Here is a 24,532-nt window from a genome sequence, read left to right as displayed (position 1 = left end):
TTTTATTTTAGGCATGTCTTTGAGTCGTTTTTTTTGGAAATTTTGAAATTTTACTAGCGTCTCTACATTTGATGTTCGGGTGAACCTGTTTCACTTTTTGTATTGTACAGCATCAAGATTGCTATAGTTTAATAATCAGAATATATTGATCTGATTCATTTTACATCGTGCTCATACTGATGAAGGATATCCGTTATCCAAAATATTTATAGTTACATTTGTTCATTTATTGTCGTTTTTTGGTGATGTTGTACCCTTTTAGACTGGTTATATATATATATTTATCGCTCAGGGTAAAATATTTGGCATAAAGAGCCAACCCGTGGTAATATCACGATATATTCAAGCCTCCAAAAATTATTTCGATTCTAATAGGACAAATACGGCAATTCTTTTGGATCGAAGCGCTCTAGGTGGAGGCAAGTATTTGCCGTTCCCATAAAATAACGCACTATTAGATTGGCATAAAAGAACGGAGCAAACTGAATTAGTGACAGGCTTAAACTATTTACAATAACGTATTTAGATATATAGTTTCGGATGAATGTAAATGATTATTTACGTATATGTCTTATATGTATATAAAAAAAATGGCTTATACCACATTTTAGCATCGTTTGTTTACGTTTCTTCTTGTGATGATTTTCGGTTTCACAATGTGTATTTTCCCGTAAAATACTTATATTCTCACGTCATTGTTTTATGACGTCGGGTACCTCATTCATTAAAAGGCATATGACGTGGGAGTACGATCGGAACGGCCCAGGCAATATATATTCATATTTTACCACGGGTGTGTACTCAAAGCGTCATGTTACATTTATATATATAAACGAGGCTATAACATTGAGGCCAAAGTATATGTGATGATGTTTAATTGCATGCAAGCTATGTTTTACAATGTTTTAGACATGGATTCATCGTTGAGTGTTTGTCGGGTAGAGGTATATCACAGATACTATTTCCCGACAACCGTTTAAACCATATTTCAGTTAGATATAATTTTTGAGTGAAGACACTAGATTTGAAATTCTTTGTGTACCTATTCTGAGCATTTTTACTGTGGAGTGTCTAAAAAATTGAGAAAAAGAATAAAATGAAAAAACAAAACAGCACATGGCTAAAGTAGTAATGAATCAAAATGGTTTGACGTTAACTATTGGTTGAGGACGAGTAATACCTTTCATTTTCAAAACCCCATGTCAACAGATTATATGTTAGCACACGCAAGCATCACCCCATGATAATTATATTGCACATGTTTGTTATTTAAATTAAATACAAAGTTAAACGCAAACATTATATTACGCCTTTATGTGATCCTTACCCTCAATACAACATAAATGAATTATGTTTATTCTGTGATACAGGACCTACTAAATGCTGCTTCGAAAAATGACATTGAGAAATTAGAAAGGTGCCTAAAAGGAGGGGCAAATATAAACTATCAGAACGAGGTGAGTTATAAGAAAAGTAAAACATGATAAACATCAAACTTTTGTATTTATATTTTGTTAATTATTTCAAACCTTTTGAATGAAATATACAAAAGTAAAACAGGCTTCATTGGCTCATTTTAAGAATATAGATCATAAAAATGTACAATTGAAAACATTATATGAAAAAAAAACTTTTTACAAGCAACTTTTGATATGGATTACCTTTTGGAGTAAGACTTTTGTTTTTGTTTGAAATTTTTAAAATTATGTATCCATGTCCTACTGGCAACATGTATTAGTAATTACTAACTTGTCTAGATAAATTGCAACTATTAAATTCCCAACAAAATTGTCACCGTATTTTGAATTTGATATTCATATTGTTTTTGCCATTTCCATGTAATGTGAGGGTACCTAAATTGCACCTATTGTGACAGTTTAATTATCCAAAAAAAAAGTTTCAATTCTGTGTTTATTTTGTGAAGGTATCCTTACTGTATTTACATTATAGTTACACACATATAGTTTTGAAACCGTATTGAATCATAAAAAATGAAATGGAACAGACCCCCAAGCGATTCCATGATTCTGATATGAGGAGTACCCAAATTGCAACCAATTCTAAAATCACATCCTCGAAAATCGAACACATATGTTTTTTTCTATTTCTGCAAATATTTAGAGCAATTTTACATTAGCGTTCATTTGTTCGGAAATGGATTTTTGTAACAATAGTTGTTTGCCCATTTCTAAAAGATGACTTTATGTGAACGTTTTCGTAGATTTAAGGTTTTCAGTGAACGGTCCATCTGTAAAGATATATTGTCAACGTTCTGTGTTTATTTAAACATCTTGACTGTATCTATGTTTGAATTTGATAATAAAGTCAATTTATAAAATTACAAATTGGTTAGTCTCATTGAAAGCTTGTAAAATTTCTACAGCTATTTTTGTTGTATACCTGTAGGTGTAATTTGGTTACCCGGTGCAATTTGGGTACTGTGACATGTTATTATTAATTCTGTCTTTTTTGGTATATACTGGTGATTATAGTTCCCTTGCTTATTTTCTGTTGTTGGTTTCATCTACTCAGTTTTTTTTTTCTTAATGCCGTAATTTTTCCTAATCAATGTACATATTTGAAGACCTTTAAAACAAATGTCCCCTTATTATGACTAGCTAGTGAAAATATGTAAGCAACTATTTTCCAATACAGTTATTTGATTCTTATATCGGCTGCCGGGTAGACGTACTCCGCTGAATGCGACACTACGTTGGTTAATTATATCAGCAGTGAATTTTATCAGTAAAAGTTACGCTTACATTGCCATGTTTTGTTTTATTTGTATAGTGGGATAGTAATACTGCACTTCACGAGGCTGCATTGAAAGGGCACACCGAAATCATAAAGAGGCTAATCGACGGTGATATTGATATTAATTTTCAGAATGCGGTAAGTTGGTAATAAATCACATTGATTTTATCGATCTATGTCAATGTTTTATATGGCTTGACCAATTCAAATCTAATTGCACTGTGAAAATAAATGAATTCTCAGTTAAGCTGACGCCAGAATGCATTATCACAATCTAATGTAAACTTTGACAATCCTGTATTATCGCTAACGTTCGAAAAGGAAATAAAGGGAAACCCCACAAAAAATGAAAACATTGTATTGTGTTTATTATGTATAAAAAGCAAAAATGCAAAAAATATTAAAGTTTCTCATTTCTACATAGGATATCACCATCGGTTTTAAAATGAGAATATCAAATCTCTACATGTAGCCATCTTGCCGGCATTCTGGTTAGTAAAACCACGCGTTAACTATAAACCACAAAGAACCCAAACAAGCAAAGAAAATATAGTAGTAATTAAGTGTAAAAGTCTCTTATTAATTGTACGGTTGTTTTACCCGACAAGATAATGACAAACAAATACACAGCCTCATAGATCCAGACATAGTTTGTACATATCGGTTTATAATTAACGTCATACGGTTTTTTCACACAATTTTTTTAATTAGCAAGTGAGTCGTTCTTAAGCTTTTTTTTTTTAAATAAGTTTATGTAACAAATAAAATCAAAGTAGAAAATTATAGTTTAGATTACTTTGATTGACTTTCTCATATTTCATAGTCAAACAAGCGGTGTTCCGTGTAAAAAGAGTTTTCAAAATCGTATTTTGTTCATAACGATATAAGTAATATATTTATTTAATTCGGTCTTTCTTTAATTTGATCATCAGCATTGCTAAAAAATATTGTCAGAGGTATTGTGAGGTGACATTACCAGGTAATCGGGCGATTTCCTGTTGGGCTGTACCACACTTATTTCAGAATTACATAATGAGGTTCATGCATCACTGTGTGTAGATCAGTTACACAGCCTGTAATTCGGAACTCCGGGTGTTGTACATCATTATATATCATGTGTACATTTTGTTTGTCCGACAGTGATACCAGAGACATTCTAAATGCATACGTGTAGGCAATTTTACAGCCACTTATTTATGAATAACTTATTCTGGTGAAATGAATGATACTTATGATTCTAAGTACACATTAGATGACATAAAACTCCATTTAGATATTTTCCAATGGTAAGTAAAGTATGAAAAACGTAAGTATGTACTCGTTGTGTCAAATTATGGACATTTTGAAATATATAAATATTTCTATCATTTCATAAAAATGCACATACATGTCGATCACTGGTTGATACAGATAGAAAGATATGGAACTAAAGATAGTCACACTTTAAATATGTAAAGTATATTGAAAAAGAAAACCTCCAGCACAAATATTATCTTAATTAGGTTCAATCCATTACTTGCTTTAGTTTTTTGAAATTATGCACAGAAGTAAAGTCTAATCACAGATTTATATTTCAATTCGATTGATCTAGAACAGATTAAGAAATACGGCATCGCAATTGTTAGTTATAGTGTTTGATAATGTGAACCTAGTGAAATAGCACGTGAAATTGCAACTGAGCGTGGTTAGCTCTAAATGTCTCTGCTTCCGCGGTTCAGTTGTTATATAGACACACAGAGAACAATCGGTATCTAGGTTGATCTACTTTCGATAACGCTTCATAGATTGATAACAAAATATTCAAGATTTACAATTTATAATGAATGAAAAGATGTGGAATATTATTGTCAATGGCATAGATCAAATTAGCCCAATTAATTTGTTTACGTACTATAGCAACTTATATCCTATGTGTGTACATTATACCCGAGACTACTATCTTACAGTATATTAGTTTTAGATTATATGTTCTGGAATATACGTTTTGCTACGATTTTTAGCAAACGCATTTTTAAACTCTAGTCCTCAGCAAAAGCGCTGCTTTTTGTATTATCTGAGAAGCGTAATTTTGGTTTAAATTGTCTATGGAGGCTATGAAAAATAATTTGGATAGGTTTAGGCTGACTTAATATAATACCAACCGCGCCGTACTCAGTATTTTTGTTCACTTACGTCATATAAATTTCAGATCCTTCAGTTTTCATATAAATATAAATATCCAAATTTCGTTTATAAACGTACACACTTAACATATTCCTAAAAAAAATAGTAACGTATGGCCTAGTAAAGCATGTAGACATAAACCATCGTTGACAGAGATACGACCACGAAACATTGATCTTAAATATTACATAAAAGTCTTCGGTCTGCATACAAAAGAATATCAATATTTGAACACATGTAACAATGTTTAATTTAGGTAAACGGACAGAAATTAACTGGACAAAATTCAAAGGACAAAAGAACAAAAGGTCACAATATAAAAAGTCACTGGACAAAAAGTCACTTATTACATAGGATAAATTTGTTGAAAATTGTTTGAATGCATGTGTTTAATAAAAAAAGATCTTGTAATATTTACTTTTCAGTAAATTTATTCATTTTTAAGTTGAGGAAATTGTTCATAAGCCTTGGTATGTTTTTTTCTTAAATTAAATCCTGCCAGACTGGTAAAAAGTAAAATCACAAAATTACTGAACTCCGAGGAAAATTCAAAACGGAAAGTTCCTAATCAAAAGATAAAACACACCAAACAAAATGACGACGACTGTCACATTCCTGCCTTGGTACAGGCATTTTCTTATGTAGAAAATGGTAGATTGAACCTGGTTTTAAAGCGCTAAATCTCTCACTTGTATGACAGTCGCATCACATTCCATTATATTGACAACGATGCGTGAACAAAACAAACAGACACAATAGGTAAAAATGTCACATATAGGGGGACAACAGCAACACGAACTCAACCAAAAACTGGGTGTGATTTCATGTGCTCCGGGAGGGTAAGCCGATCCTGCTCCACATGTGGCACATGTCGTGTTGCTCATGTTAATACAAAGCCTGAAAATAGTCTAGATCTAATTCGGTAAGTCACATTCGTGAAAAGGGAACGGGATGGTAGTTACGACATAGGTAAATGAGAGTCAACATCTTCCTAGGTTTATATCTTTAATTATAAGGATGACTGATACCTGAAATTTATATATATATACAGTAAATTAGTAAATGATTAGTTATCTCCTCCCCCGGGGACAAGTTTTTTTAGGATACGAACAAAACTTAAACAAATAGAGTCAAGTCTATAGGAAAATAAATTTTCAGGAATGTTCTGTTAAGTCTTCTAGACGCGAACGTAATTAAACGCATGATGTCCTTTCACAATTTTAAACAAAAATTCTCTAAATTCACTTATTAATGTCTTTATATAATTCATTAATCAGTTCCTGATTCATCAATGTAATGTTCTGTTGTGTTGCGAAGGCTCGGTCTTCGTGGTGGCAATAGTTCCTTTTTCCCAGCTTTATTTTGTGGCTGAAGACGAGAAAGAGCACGTGGTATCTTAGTCATAACAGGTAAATCTGGTTCAGGGGTGTGGAGGTATGACTAGTCCAAATCTACTTGTGGAGGCTGTTGAACTGTCTGAGTTGCCGGTTTTTGAGTGGGGATTGTAGATGGTGTCTCATTCAATACAGCTGGTTGACTTAAGATTCTTGTTGGTGATAAAGACAAGGGAATCTTGAGCACTTGTGGCTGTGTCGTCTTGGATGTAGTTGGAGATTTCAAGATTACTTTCTGATGTTGAACTGTAGTAGGTTCCATCAAAGTACCTTGTTTTGGTTGGTTTGTAAAGGAGGGAACTTTCGAAGGTGCTGGCGGTTGAGGATAGTAACTCGACCTGTGCCATCTACACGTATAACATACTGGCGTACTTCAACAACTGTTCATGTTTATTCCCATCTCCTGGGATGGTTGCCTACCAAGTTTTGTATGTACACATGATCTCCAACCTGTAATGTCGGCAGGTGATGAGTGTGTTCATTCCACCGTTAATGTTCCCTCGAATGACGTTTGGCAAGTGCCATCTCCTGATGAGACATTAACTCAGTCCATGTTTCGTGAGGAGAATATCTACCCATCAATATGGCAATGGCATCACAAATGGGTCGTCCAAAAAGAATCAATGCTGGTGATGCTTTTGTCTCTTGTAAATAGAATTTTTGTACATCAGTACAGTTGTCTGGAATTTATCAACATCCATCGATCCAATAGCAGTTATGTTGTCCACCGGCATGCGTTTCACTGTTTAACCGCCATCTCAGCCCTGCAGTAAGTGTATGGGTGTACAACTGATGACAGTCTATGACGATCCCTCCCATACCCCCCCCCCCCCCCCCCTCCCCCGGGGCTTAAAAAATCTTGCGTCTTCCCTGATGTGAACTGAGGACCTCCTTCGGACATCAACTCTTCTGGGATGCCAAATGTCACGAACGTCTCCAGAAGTCTCTTGACAAGTCCCTCTGCACCTGATTCAGACTTGTGTACCATTGGCCTGTTTGTATACCTGTCAACAATAACTACATAGTCATTACTGTTATATGCGAAGTAGTCACTGCAAATCATCTGGAATGGATAATCTGGAATTGTTATGTCAGATGTTGACTGCATAGGGTTTGACTTGGCCATCTGATGGCAGTGGACACATTGGTCTCTCACCCTGGCAATATCTACTGTGATCTCAGGCCAATACACAAAGTCCATGGCCCTTGCACGCATAGTGCTGACTCATTGGTGGACTGCGTGTAGAGCATTGAGTACTGGTTTGCGAAGAGCTTGTGGTATAACAATTCGTTGGCCCATAAGAACTACACCATTCATGATGCATAAACTGGATGCAAAGCGATGGTAAAGACGCAAGTCTGTTGGTAGCTCCTTGTAGTCTTCTGGGAACCCTGTCTCCAGCTGCCTGGATGAGATTTACAAACAAAGGGTCTGATGCAGCGGCCTCATGGACCATGCTCCAAGGAACAACTGTGATAACAGCATTCAAGGCACAAGTGACAGCAACAACTTTGGAGGTGTCATTAGCTGTATCAGTTTCCTCTGTATGTAGACATAGACTGGTGAGTGTATCATGATAATGAGCAGTCATGTTAACGAGGGAATCAAATTCAGGTGCTTCACTAGGTAATATCAGACGATCTGGTGGTCAAACAGGATACCTTGATACTGCATCTGGTCCAAGGTTCCTTTTGCCTGGTACATGGAGAATTTTGAACCTGTACCCTAAAGTTTTCTCTTTGAGGTTGAGTAGTCATCTGTTGTCGATGTCTGTAATTAAATCGATCTTTCATAATCTGGAGTAGTGCTTTTTGGTCAGATGCAACACGAAGGTCTTTGCAACCAATAACATAGTAGCGTGTTTGGTGAAGTGCATACACAATAGCCAATGCCTCACCTTCAATAGGAACATACCTGCTTTCTGTTGGATGTGTGAATCTGCTGACAACCAGACATAATTTGCAACCATCATAACTGCAGGTCGGGGTTTTACCTAAGTACTGACAGTACTTCTGCATCCGGAAGAACCCGATTCAGTCAACAGACCAGTAGGTAGCTAGGCACGTCATACGAGCAGGGTAAAAAAGACGAACATCTTCCTTCATCTCCTGAATAATGATCTCTTCTTATTTGTGAAATACTTCATCTAATGTATTTGTCCAGCAGAATGTTGTTGGTGGTTTCAATGGAGCACAAAATGGTTTCATTTGTCTTGCCATGGCAAATGCATATGATCCTTGGTGTATAAGCCCAAACCAAGCTCTTGCACCAGTAATGTCAGTTAGTGTTGGGAAGTTGCTCATTGCATCTAAGACTTGGTACTTGGTCGTATGTTTGTTTGGGTGATTGTAGGTCCTGCAAAATTGACAGTGTCTTGAGCAAATAGGAACTTTTTTTGATTTAATGTAATACCGCTACGAGCATACAGGTCGAGCCATTCATATGCTTGAAAAAATGCTGCTTCAATTGTGTTCGCCCACATACATGTGTCATCATCGCATTTAATCTTGTCGTTGAAATTTGATATTAAAACGACAAATTGTTGATTGTAAGCGTCACCGCTGGCCATGAATCTCTGTTGAGCAACCTTGTACCTGTAGCGCCCCCATGGTGTGATGAATGTCGTGAAATTGCGATCTTTTTAACGATTAGGCACTGAGTGGTACCCATTCCAAGCGTCTGTCACTGTTTTTCCATGCCTTTAGGGACGCGGTCAGCCAGATAAAAGGGACTTGGGACATGATGTGTTTATCGAACAGAGTGTCGATTTTGTGGTTGTACATGTTGTAGGTCTACTGTCTGCCATGGAGTGCTATCAGCCTTGCTGGTTACAACCATCCTTGAGCACCAAGTTGTAGGTGTGTTTAAACTTATTCGATCTAGTACACCAATGCGAACGTCCCTTTCCAGATCAGCATAAACTTTATACTGCCAATTAATAGAAAAAGTGCTGGTTTGTGGACGGCTACTGGTGTGGCATTATGATCAATATAGTGTTGGAGAGGCTCGCAATTCATAAGCGGTACAGGTTGATGTTCACAGACATTTAATGTTGTAGCACCATAGTAATCAAGAAGCTACTCTTTTAGTGACTACACGTGTTCCTCTGAGGCCTTCTAACATGAAGGTAAAGTTTTGGGAACAGGTGGTAGTGAAGGTCGACGTCTAGGACAAGAGCAGGTTACTTCTTCAGAGTTTTCCATAGATGCAGCAATGTTTGGAGATGTAACAGTTGACACATTAGGAAAGTTAGTGTGAATAATCCCCAAAGATATGAGTGCTTCTGTGCAAATGAAAGCTCTTTCCATGGTATCAGAGACATAACACAATAAACGTGTTGACATGGCATTGCTTGTACCGTCTTTTGTTGTAATGCTTACTGCGACTGCTCCAATGACACAAAGGTCTTCCTTTATAGGTCCACGCATTACAGGCTTGACTGAAAGAAGATCCTTTTTTTGTTATTCAAAGGTGTTGGCAGATTGTAAAGGTATGATTGAACTTTGGCATCCTGTATCGGCCACCATGGACATAATGATTGTCTTAAGCTTAGAGGTGTCTTGAATTGGATGCGCCAACGATGCATGGTCCTCGGATAGAGGTGTCATGTTCACCAGGAGCATTGATTGGGGTTTTGAAGGTCGAGCCACCCAATGTCCATCAAATATGTGATGTTCAAGACGTGATGCGTGGTATGTCTGTTCAGATGTGGTGCACAGCTGCTCATAAATATAACCAACTTGTTCCTGGTCTGTATCTTTGGTTGATCTCCCTTGATTGAACGGGTTCCTGTGGCCCTTACCTTGAGCACAGTTTCTAGAAGATGCAGTACGGTGGCCCTATACTCCAAAGGTTGTGCACTTGCTGCATGATTTGGTGTAATGACCTTTGACTGTGCATTTAGCACCTGTGATTATCCAAGCCTCACAGTATAGAGACGTGGCCTTGCGATCAGCTTCTGATTATTACATGTAGCACTCATGGCACTAGCTGAATCTCCTACTGCACTCCCTGTGACTTTACCCTGCTCTATGGTTGCAACCTATTTCTTTGCAAGTGGCTTTATTTTATACTGGCAGAGTGATGCTTGGCCTCTGAGACTGGACAAAAAAGTCCTGATATTTGACCCAGTTGATTGAAAAAAGAGGAACGAAAGATACCAGAGGAACAGTCAATCTCATAAATAGAAAATAAACTGACAACTCCATGGCTAAAAATGAAAAAGACAGACAAATAATAGTACACAAGAAACAACATTGAAAACTAAAGACTGAGCTACACGAACAGCACAAAAAACTGGGGGTGATCACAGGTGCTCCGGAAGGGTAAGCAGATCCTGCTCCACATGTGGCACCCGTTGTGTTGCTCATGTTATTACAAATCCGGCAAATAGTCTAATTCGGTAGGTCACATTCATGAAAAGGGAAGGATATTGTAGTCATTCTGTTCAATTTAATGGGTCTGGCCAGTGTGCTTTCTTCTTTGACGGCCAGCCTTTTTATAGCATTTAAAAGATCTGTCTCTATCATGCTGGCGACTTCACATTGAAGGTCACGTATAATGTCTGTACGACGATTAGTGTCACAGCAGTAGAAAAGGGCAGTAGGCAAGACATTGTCCCTGATCGCCATTCCTGTGTTATACATTTTCCACTGTGTGGTGAATACTGACCATTGATCTAGATCTCATCCTTCAGCTATAGTAGGTGGGTCCAATTTTAACTTGTGTGTTGCTGGTTGAGCCAGAGTTGGATGAACGGTTCTGTCATGAATCTGTAGAGCGGTGGTTAAGGCAGCGGCAAATGCTTCATCCAGGTCCGTTTATAGGCACTGTAACACTGGCATATTGTAAAATTCATTGTGTTTCAGCTGTTATTTGAGTATCAGTCATAAATGAGAGTCAACATCTTTCTAGGTTTATATGACCATATCCGATATCATGTGTATAACGGATATTCCATAACGGTCAACCAACTCGTGATAGCGTCCGTAAAATTTTGCAAAGAACAAATTTAATAGACATGAACAAACAACTAGCAATGACTACTGAACTACAGGCTATTGAAAAATTTAGCAATAAACACAATGACAATGAATGAGTAGGTCCTGCAACAGAGGCGGTCCAGGTCGAAGGTCAGATAAATTTTGACAACAACTGGAAAATGAGGGCACAATGCACATTGGACAGGGACAGAAATTCAGCCTTGCAACATGCCATCTACTAACCACTGAAAGAGTTGTAGCAAGGATTTATAATGCGTAAAGAGTGTGACACTCTTCTAAAACAAGCATCATATTTAACGTCCATCCATATTCGTATTGAAAGATGCTGTGCACTTAAATATCCCGCACAGCCATACAAATGCCCCACACTAGCGAGGGTTTTACTTCCAGTCGGTGGAATACCTATGGTTACCAGAATTATATTCTCCAATCACCATAGGGGGGAAGAAGTTTTATAGCAACTGATCAGATCTTTAAGTATATGATGATATTGCTATGTGTTGAAGGCCAAACATGTACTGTGAACTTTACTGGTTACAAACTTCAACAAATTTGGATCTGGTGCCATGGTGGAAGTTTGCCTCATTGACAATCATACAAATTCTTGATTTAAAAAATTGTGTCAATAGTTGAGTTGGAATGATGTGTTTCTAAAATTCAATGATTACAAATTACATTTTCTTGTCAAATTCCATGATTTATAACTTTGTAATGATACTAGCAAATATAAATAAAAGTTTCAAGGGAAAAAAAACTTTAATAACTTATTTTATAAAAGACAAACAAGAAAATATAATAGTCACATCGCGGTTCCAGTTTAGTGCATGTACAACCATCTTCGGAGTTCTCTCTTCATGCATATTAAATGGTTATAATTCAAATCTTCCAATTCGGAAGCTTTGGTGCTTTGTGCCGAATTGTGGTCTTGTACGGATCCCTTTAAGGTTCGTCATAACCTTTTGAATAATAAGGCCGTCTTCACACCATAAAGATTTCTCTGCGTACACACAAACCTATGCACCTACAGGTTTTAAGGAATGGCAGGAACTAGATAATTAAATTTTAAATGCATTTAATGTTATGGATGTGAAGTAAGCGGCCGGTTCGTTATTTGATTTTCGATATTCAATATCCAACCGGCTGCTAGAAGTCGGTTCGATATTCAAATTTAGTTGAAAATCATAAAACAAATATGATATTTGAATACATTAAAAGCATGATTTTCATAGTTGATAGAGTGAAAAGATACGTAGGAAATCGTTTTATAACCCCTTCAAGATGTCTGAAACTCTCGTTGTCCTCGAATATAAACCCTTATCATTGCTAATGTTAGTTGCATATTCGTCTTAATGTAATATAGATTTTAATAAATAAAACGACATCAAAACTGTAACTTTATATCTAATATTTCTTACAACAAAAACAAAAACCGATCACTCTAAATCCATTTAGAAATATGATTAGAAATATAATTATATGGAAAGCCCCCCAAAAAAAGAAACATATAGCGAAAACCTACCCGAGACCGCTTAAATGATGGTGAGACCCCCCTGTTCTTTTAACGTCCATAAAATTCGAGGAATTTATAGACGATGTATATATAAAGATTGTATCAAAAGGATGTCCCATAATAATGTCATCTTCGATATCTACGGAGGGCTTAGATTGTCACTTTTCGGCTTAAAATTGTCAACATTTCAGGACAAAGAGCACAGGGCAAAGGCGAGAGCCCCCAGATCTCTCAATCTGCCTAATATTAAGCAGACAGTTAGTTAATAGGTAGACACAAACGTGACTAAATTTGGGTACACTTCCTGTCTTCTGTGTTTACGTAGGGCCCAAAATGCCAGTTGGATATTCAAATTATATAGCGAAAACCTGCCCGAGACGGCTTAAATGACGTAGTGACCCCCTGTTCTTTCAATGTCCATAAAATTTGACGAATTCATAGACGATGTATATATAACAATTGTATCAAAAGGATTTCCCAGAATGATGTCATCTTTGATATCTACGGAGGGCTTAGATTGTCACTTTTCGGCTTAAAATTGTCAAAATTTCAAAACAAAAGGGCACAGGGCAAAGGTAAGAGCCCTCTGATCTCTCAATCTGCCTAATATTAAGCAGACAGTTAGTTAATAAGTAGACACAAACGTGACTAAATTTGGGTACACTTCCTGTCTTCTGTGTTTACGTAGGGTCCAAAATGCCAGTTGGATATTCAGAATATATAGCGAAAACCTACCCGAGACGGCTTAAATGACGTAGTGTCCCCCTGTTCTTTCAATGTCCATAAAATTCGACGAATTCATAGACGATGTATATATATAACGATTGTATCAAAAGGATTTCCCAGAATGATGTCATCTTTGATATCTACGGAGGGCTTAGATTGTCACTTTTCGGCTTAAAATTGTCAAAATTTCAAAACAAAAGGGCACAGGGCAAAGGTGAGAGCCCCCTGATCTCTCAATCTGCCTAATATAAAGTAGACAGTTGGGTCAATTTTCGCAATTGTTTCTCCATAGGCGGTAATGGTAACGTTTTCTTCTATTGCTCAGTCCATATCGTTAACTTATGTTAACCATGTGTATGATGGCTCGTTTCGAAACTGAGACATTTTTACATATGTGGTTAAATTTTCGGGGTACGAAGTGAGATTACTTTTTCCGTAAATTATCATCCCCGAGAATCTGGTTTATCATAGAAACGTGTCAAATATCATTACATAGAGATTATTTGTTTACACAAAATTTTTGAGACTCATTTTGAGGCACATTAAGGATATTGACCCAGTTAGTTAATAGGTAGACACAAATGTGACTAAAAGGAATTTGGGTACACTTCCTGTCTTCTATGTTTACAGAGGGTCACATTTGTGTCTACATATTATCTAAGTGTCTGCATAATATTAGATAGCTTGAGAGATCAGGGGGCTCTCACCTTTGCCCTGTGCCCTTTTGTTTTGAAATGTTTACAATTTTTAGCTGAAAAGTGACAATCTAAGCCCTCCGTAGATATCGAAGATGACATTATTATGGAAAATGCTTCTGAAACAACCTTCATGTATACAGAGTCTTTGTTTTAGTAGGATGTTATAGACATTAATAGACCAGGGGGTCTCACCCTCATTTAAGCGGTCTCAGGTAGGTTTTCACTATATATTTTGAATATCCAACTGGCACTTTGGGCCCTCCGTAAATATGGAAGACAGGAAGTCTACCCAAATTCCTTAAAGTCAGTCACGTTTGTATCTACCTATCAAATAAATGTTTGCATAATATTGGATAGATTGAGAGATCAAGGGGCTCTCACCATTGCCCTGTGCGCTATGCCTGAAATTTTGACATTTATTAGCTGAAAAGTGACAATCTTAGCCCTCCGTAGGATATCGAAGATGACATTATTCTGCAAAATGCTTCAGTTACAACCTTCATGTATACAGAGTCTTTGATTTAGTAGAACTTTATGGACATTAAAAGACCAGGGGGGAGGGGGGTCTCACTCGCATTTAAGCGGTCTCAGGTAGGTTTTCACTATATATTTTGAATATCAAACTAGCACTTTGGACCCTCCGTAAATATAGAAGACAGGAATTGTACCAAAATTCCTTTTAGTCACGTTTGTATCTACCTATTAACTATATGTCTGCATAATATTAGATAAATTGAGAGATCAGGGGGCTCTCACCTTTGCCCTGTGCCCTTTTGTTTTGAAATTTTCACAATTTTTAGCTGAAAAGTGACAATCTTAGCCCTCCGTAGATATCGAAGATGACATTATTCTGGGAAATGCTTCTGAAACAACCTTCATGTATACAGAGTCTTTGATTTAGTAGAATTTTATAGACATTAATAGACCAGGGGGGTCTCACCCTCATTTAAGCGGTCTCAGGTAGGTTTTCACTATATATTTTGAATATCCAACTGGCACTTTGGGCCCTCCGTAAATATGGAAGACAGGAAGTCTACCCAAATTCCTTTAAGTCAGTCACGTTTGTATCTACCTATCAAATAAATGTCTGCATAATATTAGATAGATAGAGAGATCAACGGGCTCTCACCATTGCCCTGTGCGCTATGCCTGAAATTTTGACATTTATTAGCTGAAAAGTGACAATCTTAGCCCTCCGTAGGATATCAAAGATGACATTATTCTGAAAAATGCTTCTGTTACAACCTTCATGTATACAGAGTCTTTGATTTAGTAGAACTTTATGGACATTAAAAGACCAGGGGGGGGGGGGGGGGGGGGGAGGGGGGTCTCACTCGCATTTAAGCGGTCTCAGGTAGGTTTTCACTATATATTTTGAATATCAAACTAGCACTTTGGACCCTCCGTAAATATAGAAGACAGGAATTGTACCAAAATTCCTTTTAGTCACGTTTGTATCTACCTATTAACTATATGTCTGCATAATATTAGATAAATTGAGAGATCAGGGGACTCTCATCATTGACCTGTGCCCTTTGTCCTGAAATTTTGACGATTTTAAGCTGAAAAGTGACAATCTAAGCCCTCCGTAGATATCCGTATTTCTTTTTTGGGCTTTCCATACATATTTAGGTCTTTCCACTTTTCCTCGGAAAGACCTTTTGGTTTTCTTCTTCTGATTATTATTTTTTTTTTTTTCTTCCGCCTTATTTTTCTTCCTTCGCTGTTTTTTTGTTTCGCAAGATGTCGCTTATATTTGGAATATGATATCGAACAGTTTATACGCTTTTGAAACTGACACCGTTTAACCGAATACTTTCCTATATAAGAGTTATCTCCCCGATCACTGTTTTTCTTGTTATTTCTAAGGCTTCGCAACCGTATAAGAAACCGACAAATTTATTTTTCCAAATTGCTCGTTATATCCATATGATGTTCTGTTTTATTTTGACCGAAGCCGTATAGAGATTCCATATGAGAGTTATTTCCCCTTTTGTATTTAATATAAGTGAAATGTATTTTTAACTGGAATACCATAAGTGATAGAGGCCTAGGGCCTTTTGATTTGAGGTCCTTGGTCCATAAAAATGAAAATGAGGTCAAGGTCAAAGGTCAAGGTCAGGCTCAAAATTTTGATTTTGGCTTCTTATCGCTAATTTTCGGAAATCTTATAAGATATCGACAAAATATTTTTCAGAATTGTTAGTTGCGATATGTCGTAACAGGTAAATTTGAGTTGAAAGTGTACGGAGACATTTAATCGGAGTTTTCTCCCCTATCATATTTAAAATTACACGTATGATGATACAACTCATTTATCATATATAATTAAGACCTAGGGTCTTTGATTTGAGGTCCTTGGTTTATGACCTTGAAATTGAGCTCAAGGTCATAGGTAAATTTAACGTTCTAGATTTTGACCTTTGCTTTTATCTCATAAGTATTCATGATAAAGCCATGGGACTGTTTGCATTAGGTTGCAAGACATTTGAACTTGAAAAAGCCAACCGGAAGTGATCTTTTGTATACCGGAAGTAGCTATTTTTTGTATTAAATTAATGTAAAAGTATATAGAACCATATATTTTTGGAACCAGTGTCAATTAAACTATCAAACAATACCAGAAGTGACATTTTTCAAACCGGAAGTAAAAAATTATCTCCCTTATTTATATCTTTTTGTATAGAAACCATATTTTTTTGGAATCAGCGTACAATAAGCTGTCATTTGACTCTGGAACTGTCATTTAAAACCAAATTTTAATATTTCATATCAAAATAGATCCTTACTGGTGGAAAGACCTTCCATTGTTCTCTGAACAATTGGTTTTTAATTCTATTTATATTTCTAAATTTTTCTAGAGTTATTGTTTTTTCTTTTTGTTTGAAGAAATATCATATATAAAATTGCATCTTTGAAGTCGTTTTATTGATACAAATCTATTGTACATAAAGACAAATATGCAACTTACAAAAGGGTTTATATTCGAAGACAACGAGCAGCTTGAAGGGGTCATTAAACGATTTCCTACGTATCTATTAGTCCTCTCAACTATGAAAATCATACTATTATTGTTAAGTATTTCTTTTTTTTTATGATTTTTAACTAACTTGGAATATCAAACCGACTGCTAGCAGCCCGTTGGATATCGAATATCGAATAACGAACAGGCTGCTAACTTCACATACATTTTTATGTTTCAGAAAAATTTAAACTTTTATGAATTTTGCTATTAATTTTTTTTTATTCAGAAGGTGGCAAAATAAACTAAATTGGGAAAGATGTTTTTGAGAATCAGCACTCATACAATATATGTTGAGAATAGTATTGATTTAAATTGACAATAGATGGACAATATACATCTGCAAATAATAGATGATTTATACTGTGTAACTGAGTTGACCGTATTAAATGAAACTCGTGTGTTTCTTTATTTTGCTATCTTCTGCAGATTGGAAAAAAAAACGCACATCACAATACAGGTAAGTTTTTAATTTTCTTAAACGTAGATTACATATAACTTATTTATATCAAGTTCCTGCCATATCTTAAAACTTTCCTAGATATATCAGTTTGTCTGTAATCATAGTATATTTTGTGGTGTAAACACGGCCATATTTTCATTTTCTTATGATGAACCTTAAACATATCGGTAAACGAATTATCCAAATCACTTTCAACGGCTGTGTTTGATAGTAAGGCAGTAGCCTGCGTACCACTGTAACTACTCATTTTCCACTTGTGTCTTACGTTAATGAAATTTATCCTTTTGTATTTATCCATCGTAACTGACATTAGTAAACACAAATGCTGTGAATGTTAGATCTATAACGTTTTGGATGTCAATTTCCGTGTATGTTTGACGTTACTTTAAAACGCACGACTGATTAACATTTTGGTTATATAAATTTAGAAACAGACGCGCGCGGTTTCGTACTAGACCCGGGTTTAACAAAAGTTCTTTATTCGTCGACTTTTCACAGCACGCGGGAAATCCGACGAACAAGGTATTAATTTGGCGTGGCCTGAATTTTTTTTTTTTTTTTTTTTTTATGAATAAAATATTTAGATATTAGATAAACAATTGCGGTTTCCCCTTAAATTGTAAATATTGTCACGAAAAGAAGAAGATCAAACATACTTAACGTAGTTTGACTACACAGTTCTAATATAGACCTAAAAACTTTCTCTGCAAAAATTTGAACTGTATTTTTGAAAACCGTGTTTCCTAGCAAAAAATAAAACTACAAAAAAATGAACGAACTCAAAGGAACTAGCAAGTTAGTGATTAGTCTTAGATATCAATGATACCATAGTTTATGATTTTTTATAAAAAAAATTAAGATGTTCGCTTATTTGTTTTATAATAACAATCTTTTTTTAAAGACTGTTATAAATTAAAAGAATATAGATAAGGAAACTCAACAAACGTAAAAAAGTTAAGGAATCGTGTTTGTTTTCGAGATATAAACCATTGAAAAATATGGCAGGACATATTTCTCTGTAGACTTTTTATACATTGGCAACCTTTTTTCTTTCATAAAAAATGAAACAAAAATAGGATTTTTCAAATATGGCTTTTCAAACAATATTTAATAAAATTATGAAAAGAGAAGTAGGAGTAAGTTGGAAATGGTTTTAAATTGCACTTCATGGATAGAACTGTAGGATTCTGAATATCTAGCAAAATACTAAAAAAAAACCAAGTTCAATGAACATCCTTATTAGACAATATATTGATTTGTGCAAACAAATTTACACTGAAAAACCAACTTACGAAACATGACTAAAAATACCTTACAGAACACAAAACACCACATTGAAACATCAATACTGAGCAAACTAAATCCCATTACACAAACCTGAGGAAAGGTAAGTATATCATGTTCCTCATGCAGTAGCCGATGTGTGTCTCAAACCCGAAGATAAGTTTAATTCGATAAGTCAGAATTGAGCCTGTAACAAAGTGAAAGTCTCGGATAGGATTTTCATCAGCTTTCAAATTGTTTTCGTACATTGTTACTTCACTCTTTTGATTTATTGTATCAATTCTTAATTCCAGATTTTTTAATTTCACCTGACTACATCTTTCAACCTCAAGTCTTTTAAATGACACGTAGCCCTTCAAGTCGAATTGTATTTGTAATTATCCATTTATAAGTTCAGAGGAGGTGGTATGGTCTCATTTTCCAACGGATGATAAGTTCACTGCTGGACAACAATATATTGTAATACGTTGTTATTGTTTATTTGGTGCTGATGATACTTTTCCATCTTTATTTTCTATTGATGATTTACATATTGTTTTTGATATTATTAGTTTTTGTCTGTTGTCTTTATTTCTCTTAACGCAATTATTTATCATTATAGTTATTTGAAAATCTAAAATAGGTATTAGAAGAAGTGATTTGAGTGCCACGGAGAGATCTCTTTTATCCAATTCACAATTTGTACGGCCTTCAACACAGAGCCTTGGCTCACACCGAACAGCAAGCTAAAAAGTGCCCAAAAATGACATGTGTGAAGCCCTTCAAACGGGACAAACAACGATATAATCTATATAAAAAAGAGAAACACTTATGAACAACATCAACAAACGACAACTACTTAACATCATATTCCTGACTTAGGACAGGTGCAAACAAATGCAGTGGGTTTAAACGTTTTAATAGGTACAAACCTTCGATCTTATCTGAAACAATAGTGTAACATCACAACATAAAAAAACACACTATACAATATCAATTGAAATAGTTTAATTTAATCAAAAGACATATTAACACATAAACTGAACGAATAAATTGCATCTATGACACAATGTAAATACCAACGCAATAAAATAACAGGTCATATATTAAAAGCACTAACTTATCATTATAGTTATTTGATTTTTATGTTGGACATGCTACGCTGGTTGCGTACTTTATCATTAAATTTTATGTTAACATTGCTATTTGTGTCTTTATACAGCTTGGTAATACTGCACTACATGAAGCTGCATCGAAAGGGCATATTAACATCATAAGTTTGCTTATCGCCGGTCGTATCGATAACGATTTACAGAATGTGGTAAGTGAATGATAAATTTTAGTTTAGGTTTGTAACCCGGATTTGTTTTCTCTCAATTGATTATTGACTTTCGAACAGCGGTATACCACTGTTGTCTTTATAAATCACATTTGATATGAAATGACCAATTATGCCTTTACTGCACTTATTTGCATTTTTAAAATTGATGTATCTTCAGTAATGCTATACGTCAAAATGCATGATCACAATCTAATGTAAACTTTGTTAATCGTGTAAAAAAATTCAAGTTCGAAAGGGAATTATTTGTATCTATTCTATCGGAAAAAAGATGAAACACACTTAGCGTAGTTCTCCTACACAGTTCCTATATAGCTGCTATCAAGATAGTGATTAGTGCTATATATCAATGATGGCATATTTAATGAATCAACTAAGTTAAGAGGAAAATTGTTGATTTTGTGGTTCAGAAACATTCAGTAATTTTATCCTAAATAAAAGGTTGCCTAATTTTCAGTAAATGTTGCATAGTTTATTGTGATAATTTTATGATGCCTCTAGATCATCGTAGAGATATCTCATTGATTTTGAAGTAACTATATCTATATGATCTGTACTTTAATTACATCATGGATGTATAATACATCTATGGTTACACTATCATGAGCAAATACATATTTTAATGTTTAAAAAACTGTCCAATTGGTCAATTTATCACTCAAAAGAATACAAGGTCAGACGATTTGACTTGATTTTCATGACCTAATTGGGAAAAAGATTAACAAACAGGGGACCAGTAACCAAGGCTTGTATAGTTTTTGACTTGGCCCCTTGATATTATTAATTGCAAATATCCATAATGCTTATGCTAATCTTCCATATTTTCACAAGTTGTCCGTATATTGATAATGTTAGTCTTTCCCTCTGCTTTATACCCCTGTTATAATATTTAGTTGGAAAGTTTTTTGCATAGCTATATCTGTAATTGTATACCATGCTGAAATGAGGACCATTTTGATATATAGGTATAAAAAGAAAAGTCAAAAAAATACTGAACTCCAAGGAAAATTCAAAAGTCCCTAATCAAATGGCCAAATCAAAAGCTCAAACACACCAAACGAATAGATAACAACTATCAGATTCCTGACTTGGTACAGGCATTTTCTTATCTAGACAATGGTAGATTGAATCTGGTTTTATAGCTAGCTAAACATTTCACTTGTATGACAGTCGCATCAAATTCCATTGAATTAACAACGATGGATGAACAAAACAGACAGACATAATAGGTAAAACTGTCAAAAAATAGGGATACAGTAGTCAACATTGTGTTATGATCTTAATAACTAAAAACACAAACAATATGTAACTAAGAAGTGCAAATTGGCATATAGACCAAGCATATAAGCAAACATTAAAGACCAAAACACACAAATTTGCCATAGAACAATAACACAATGACGGGATGTATAAGTACAGAGCTAAAAATAAAGAACAATTGCATTCAAGTTTTGAATGAAATACATTTGTAGTTTTAATAATATCATAGAAACAGAATGTCACCTGTCTAATTGTTGATAAACATTCCTACTAAAACATAGTGTAATATACAAGAAGGAATAATGTATTCCTCATTTCTTGTCATGGAATGGTGTCATTTTAGTGTTAAATTTAACATTGCCATAAAAGTGCGAGGTTTGGCTAGCCACAAAACCAGGTTCAACCAACCATTTTCTTTTCTTAAAAGTCAGGAAAATGGCAGTTGTTATCTTATAGTTCGTTTCTGTGTGTGTTGCTATATCGTTTGTTTTTGTTCACTTCAGTGTTTCTGATGTTTTGTTGTTTTCCTCTTATAGTTGATGTGTTCCCCTCTTTAGTGTAAATATAAAGATCCCTTTCTCATAGTTTGGATATTTTAATTTGATCTGAAATATGATAATACTAGTAATGAAAACTAACAGCTTGTTGGTCCTCTTGCTTGTAACTGTAAACATCAACCATAATTTAACAAAAGACGTTACACATATGACATACATGTGGATGGATGAAATACATTCATATATAATGAAACTGATTGTAAACTTCATTGATGTGCAGCTTAAATAATACAAAATCTTGAATGTTTTGACGTTTTTACAAAAATTAACTGATTATATTCTAATAATAATGACAGCCATGAGTATGAGCGTAAAGTTATATATATATCGGAAGATGTGGTATGAGTGCCAATGAGACAACTCTCCATCCAAGTCACAATTTATAAAAGTAAACCATTATTGGTCAAGGTATGGTCTTAACACGGAGCCTTGGCTAAAAAAAAACCAGCAAGCTATAAAGAAAAAAAAAAACTTGTGTAAAACCATGCAAACGGGAAAACCAACTGTCTGATCTATATAAAAAAAACGAGAAACGAGAAACACTAATGAACCACATCAACAAACGACAAGTACTGAACATCAGATTCCTGACGTAGGACAGGTGTAAACAATTACAGTGGATTTAAACGTTTTAAGAGTACCAAACCTTAACCCTTATCTGAAACAATAGTGCAACATCACAACATAGAAAGACACACGATTAAAGAGATGCATTTTGTTTAATTTTAATGTCCATAAATTCAAATTTAAATTATAATCAATAATGCAAATAGTTTCTTTAATGAAATTATAGATTTCAAATTTAGTTTGAAATGACAAAAAAATGAGTTTAGGCTAAACTATTGATCAAATTTATAAAACCATCTTGTCAATCCAATTGATGGCAAATTAATATCATATTATAGTTTGGTCACATCCTATAAGAAAACAGAGAACAGTAACACATAAAAAATTGAAAGATTTTTTATGCCAAAATTAAGTGGGATAATTTATTCAAACAATCTTGAACAAGCACATTTAAGATCTATACATGTTTAATTACAATGCTATCTTTACTTTCTATAGTATAAACCTTTGTTATATATATTTTCTTATTCCTGCTTTATGGTGGAGGAGAAACAAATCCGTTTTCCTTAAACAATAAATACTTGCCTTGATAGCCAGCTACATTTATATAATGTGCACACACTTACAAAGATATAGCCTGATACTGCATATAGAGAAATAAATAACACACTTATCAAATGTTTCTGAAATCTAGAATTAAAAATTCTACAAATAGTGTTATATGCCTGATTCCAGATTTATTTTCGACTAAAAAAAAACGAACACGTAGGCCACACCAATGTAATTCCTTGTGCGATGGACCCTCCCACACATATGTCTTTTTAAATGGAAAAATTTTGTTTAAATATTCCGCTTCCCTCTTCCGGAAAAGTAACCGTGTCTATTTCCGACGACGGATTTTTTTCTAAACATTAATAAGATATTAACAATGGTTTCCTTCTCCGTAACTTACATTCACCTGTAAAATCATGCTGATTTTCGTTGTTAGAATAACTCAACTTGATTAAAGTTTTTTGGTCTAGGAAGCTTATGATAAAGTTGAAGTCTAATCAACTTGAAACTTGATACACATGTTACCTATGATATAATCTTTCTAATATAAATGCCAATTTGAAATTAGATTTTTGACCCCACTTTTACGGTCCACTAAATATAGAAAGTGATAGTGCGAATTTCAGGTTTAAGATGTTTGTTAAAGTTTTTAGTCAATGTAATTTTGACGAAGTTGAAGTCTAATCAACTTGAAACTTAGTACATATGTTCCCTATTATATAATCTTTCTCATTTCAATGTCTAATTTTTTTTTACTCCCAATTTTTACGGTAACTGAACATAGAAAATGAAAGTGCGGGTGGGCAACACTTCTTGTTTTGTATTTATTCAACACGACTACTTCAAATAATACCGTTTTTATGGTTTATTTTATCAAGGATGGTTCGACCGCACTACACGAAGCCGCATTGAATGGTAACATTCATTCTGTCCGATTACTTATTGACCATTCTTCTCATGTCAATAAACAGACCAAGGTAAGTGTGTGATTATATATAACTGAATATGAATTAAAAACATATAACACGACGTTAATATATACAGTCCGCCAAAAGTTAAGCACCACCTATTTTTATTGCATCGACTTTTTTTATTGAAAAAAAAAATCAGTTATTCCTCGATAAAGAGAAAACATTTATGTAACAATATTGCAAACACATACCATAACCAAAACATAAAATTAAGTTTGGTCACTTATGCAAGTTCTATGCATTTAAATTTTTCGTTTATAGAAATAGTGCAAATTACAAAAATTCTCTT

The 24,532-nt window shown here is 34.7% G+C and overlaps 1 long non-coding RNA gene across 1 annotated transcript in view; it reads left to right on the top strand.

The window, feature by feature from the left end:
* Positions 1 to 24,239, top strand: part of LOC127717512 (uncharacterized) — a 56,298-nt gene extending 32,059 nt beyond the window's left edge. Inside the window, exons 3-6 of the long non-coding RNA XR_007989210.1 lie at positions 1,371 to 1,457; positions 2,791 to 2,892; positions 20,220 to 20,318; positions 24,151 to 24,239. This is a non-coding gene — a long non-coding RNA (uncharacterized LOC127717512). The remainder of the gene's footprint in view (positions 1 to 1,370; positions 1,458 to 2,790; positions 2,893 to 20,219; positions 20,319 to 24,150) is intronic.
* The last annotated feature ends 293 nt before the right edge of the window (positions 24,240 to 24,532 follow it).

This window comes from Mytilus californianus, unplaced genomic scaffold (assembly GCF_021869535.1).
Source record: "Mytilus californianus isolate M0D057914Y unplaced genomic scaffold, xbMytCali1.0.p SCAF_10, whole genome shotgun sequence".
Lineage (NCBI taxonomy): Eukaryota > Metazoa > Mollusca > Bivalvia > Mytilida > Mytilidae > Mytilus > Mytilus californianus.
This window is presented reverse-complemented; position numbering and strand designations above follow the sequence as displayed.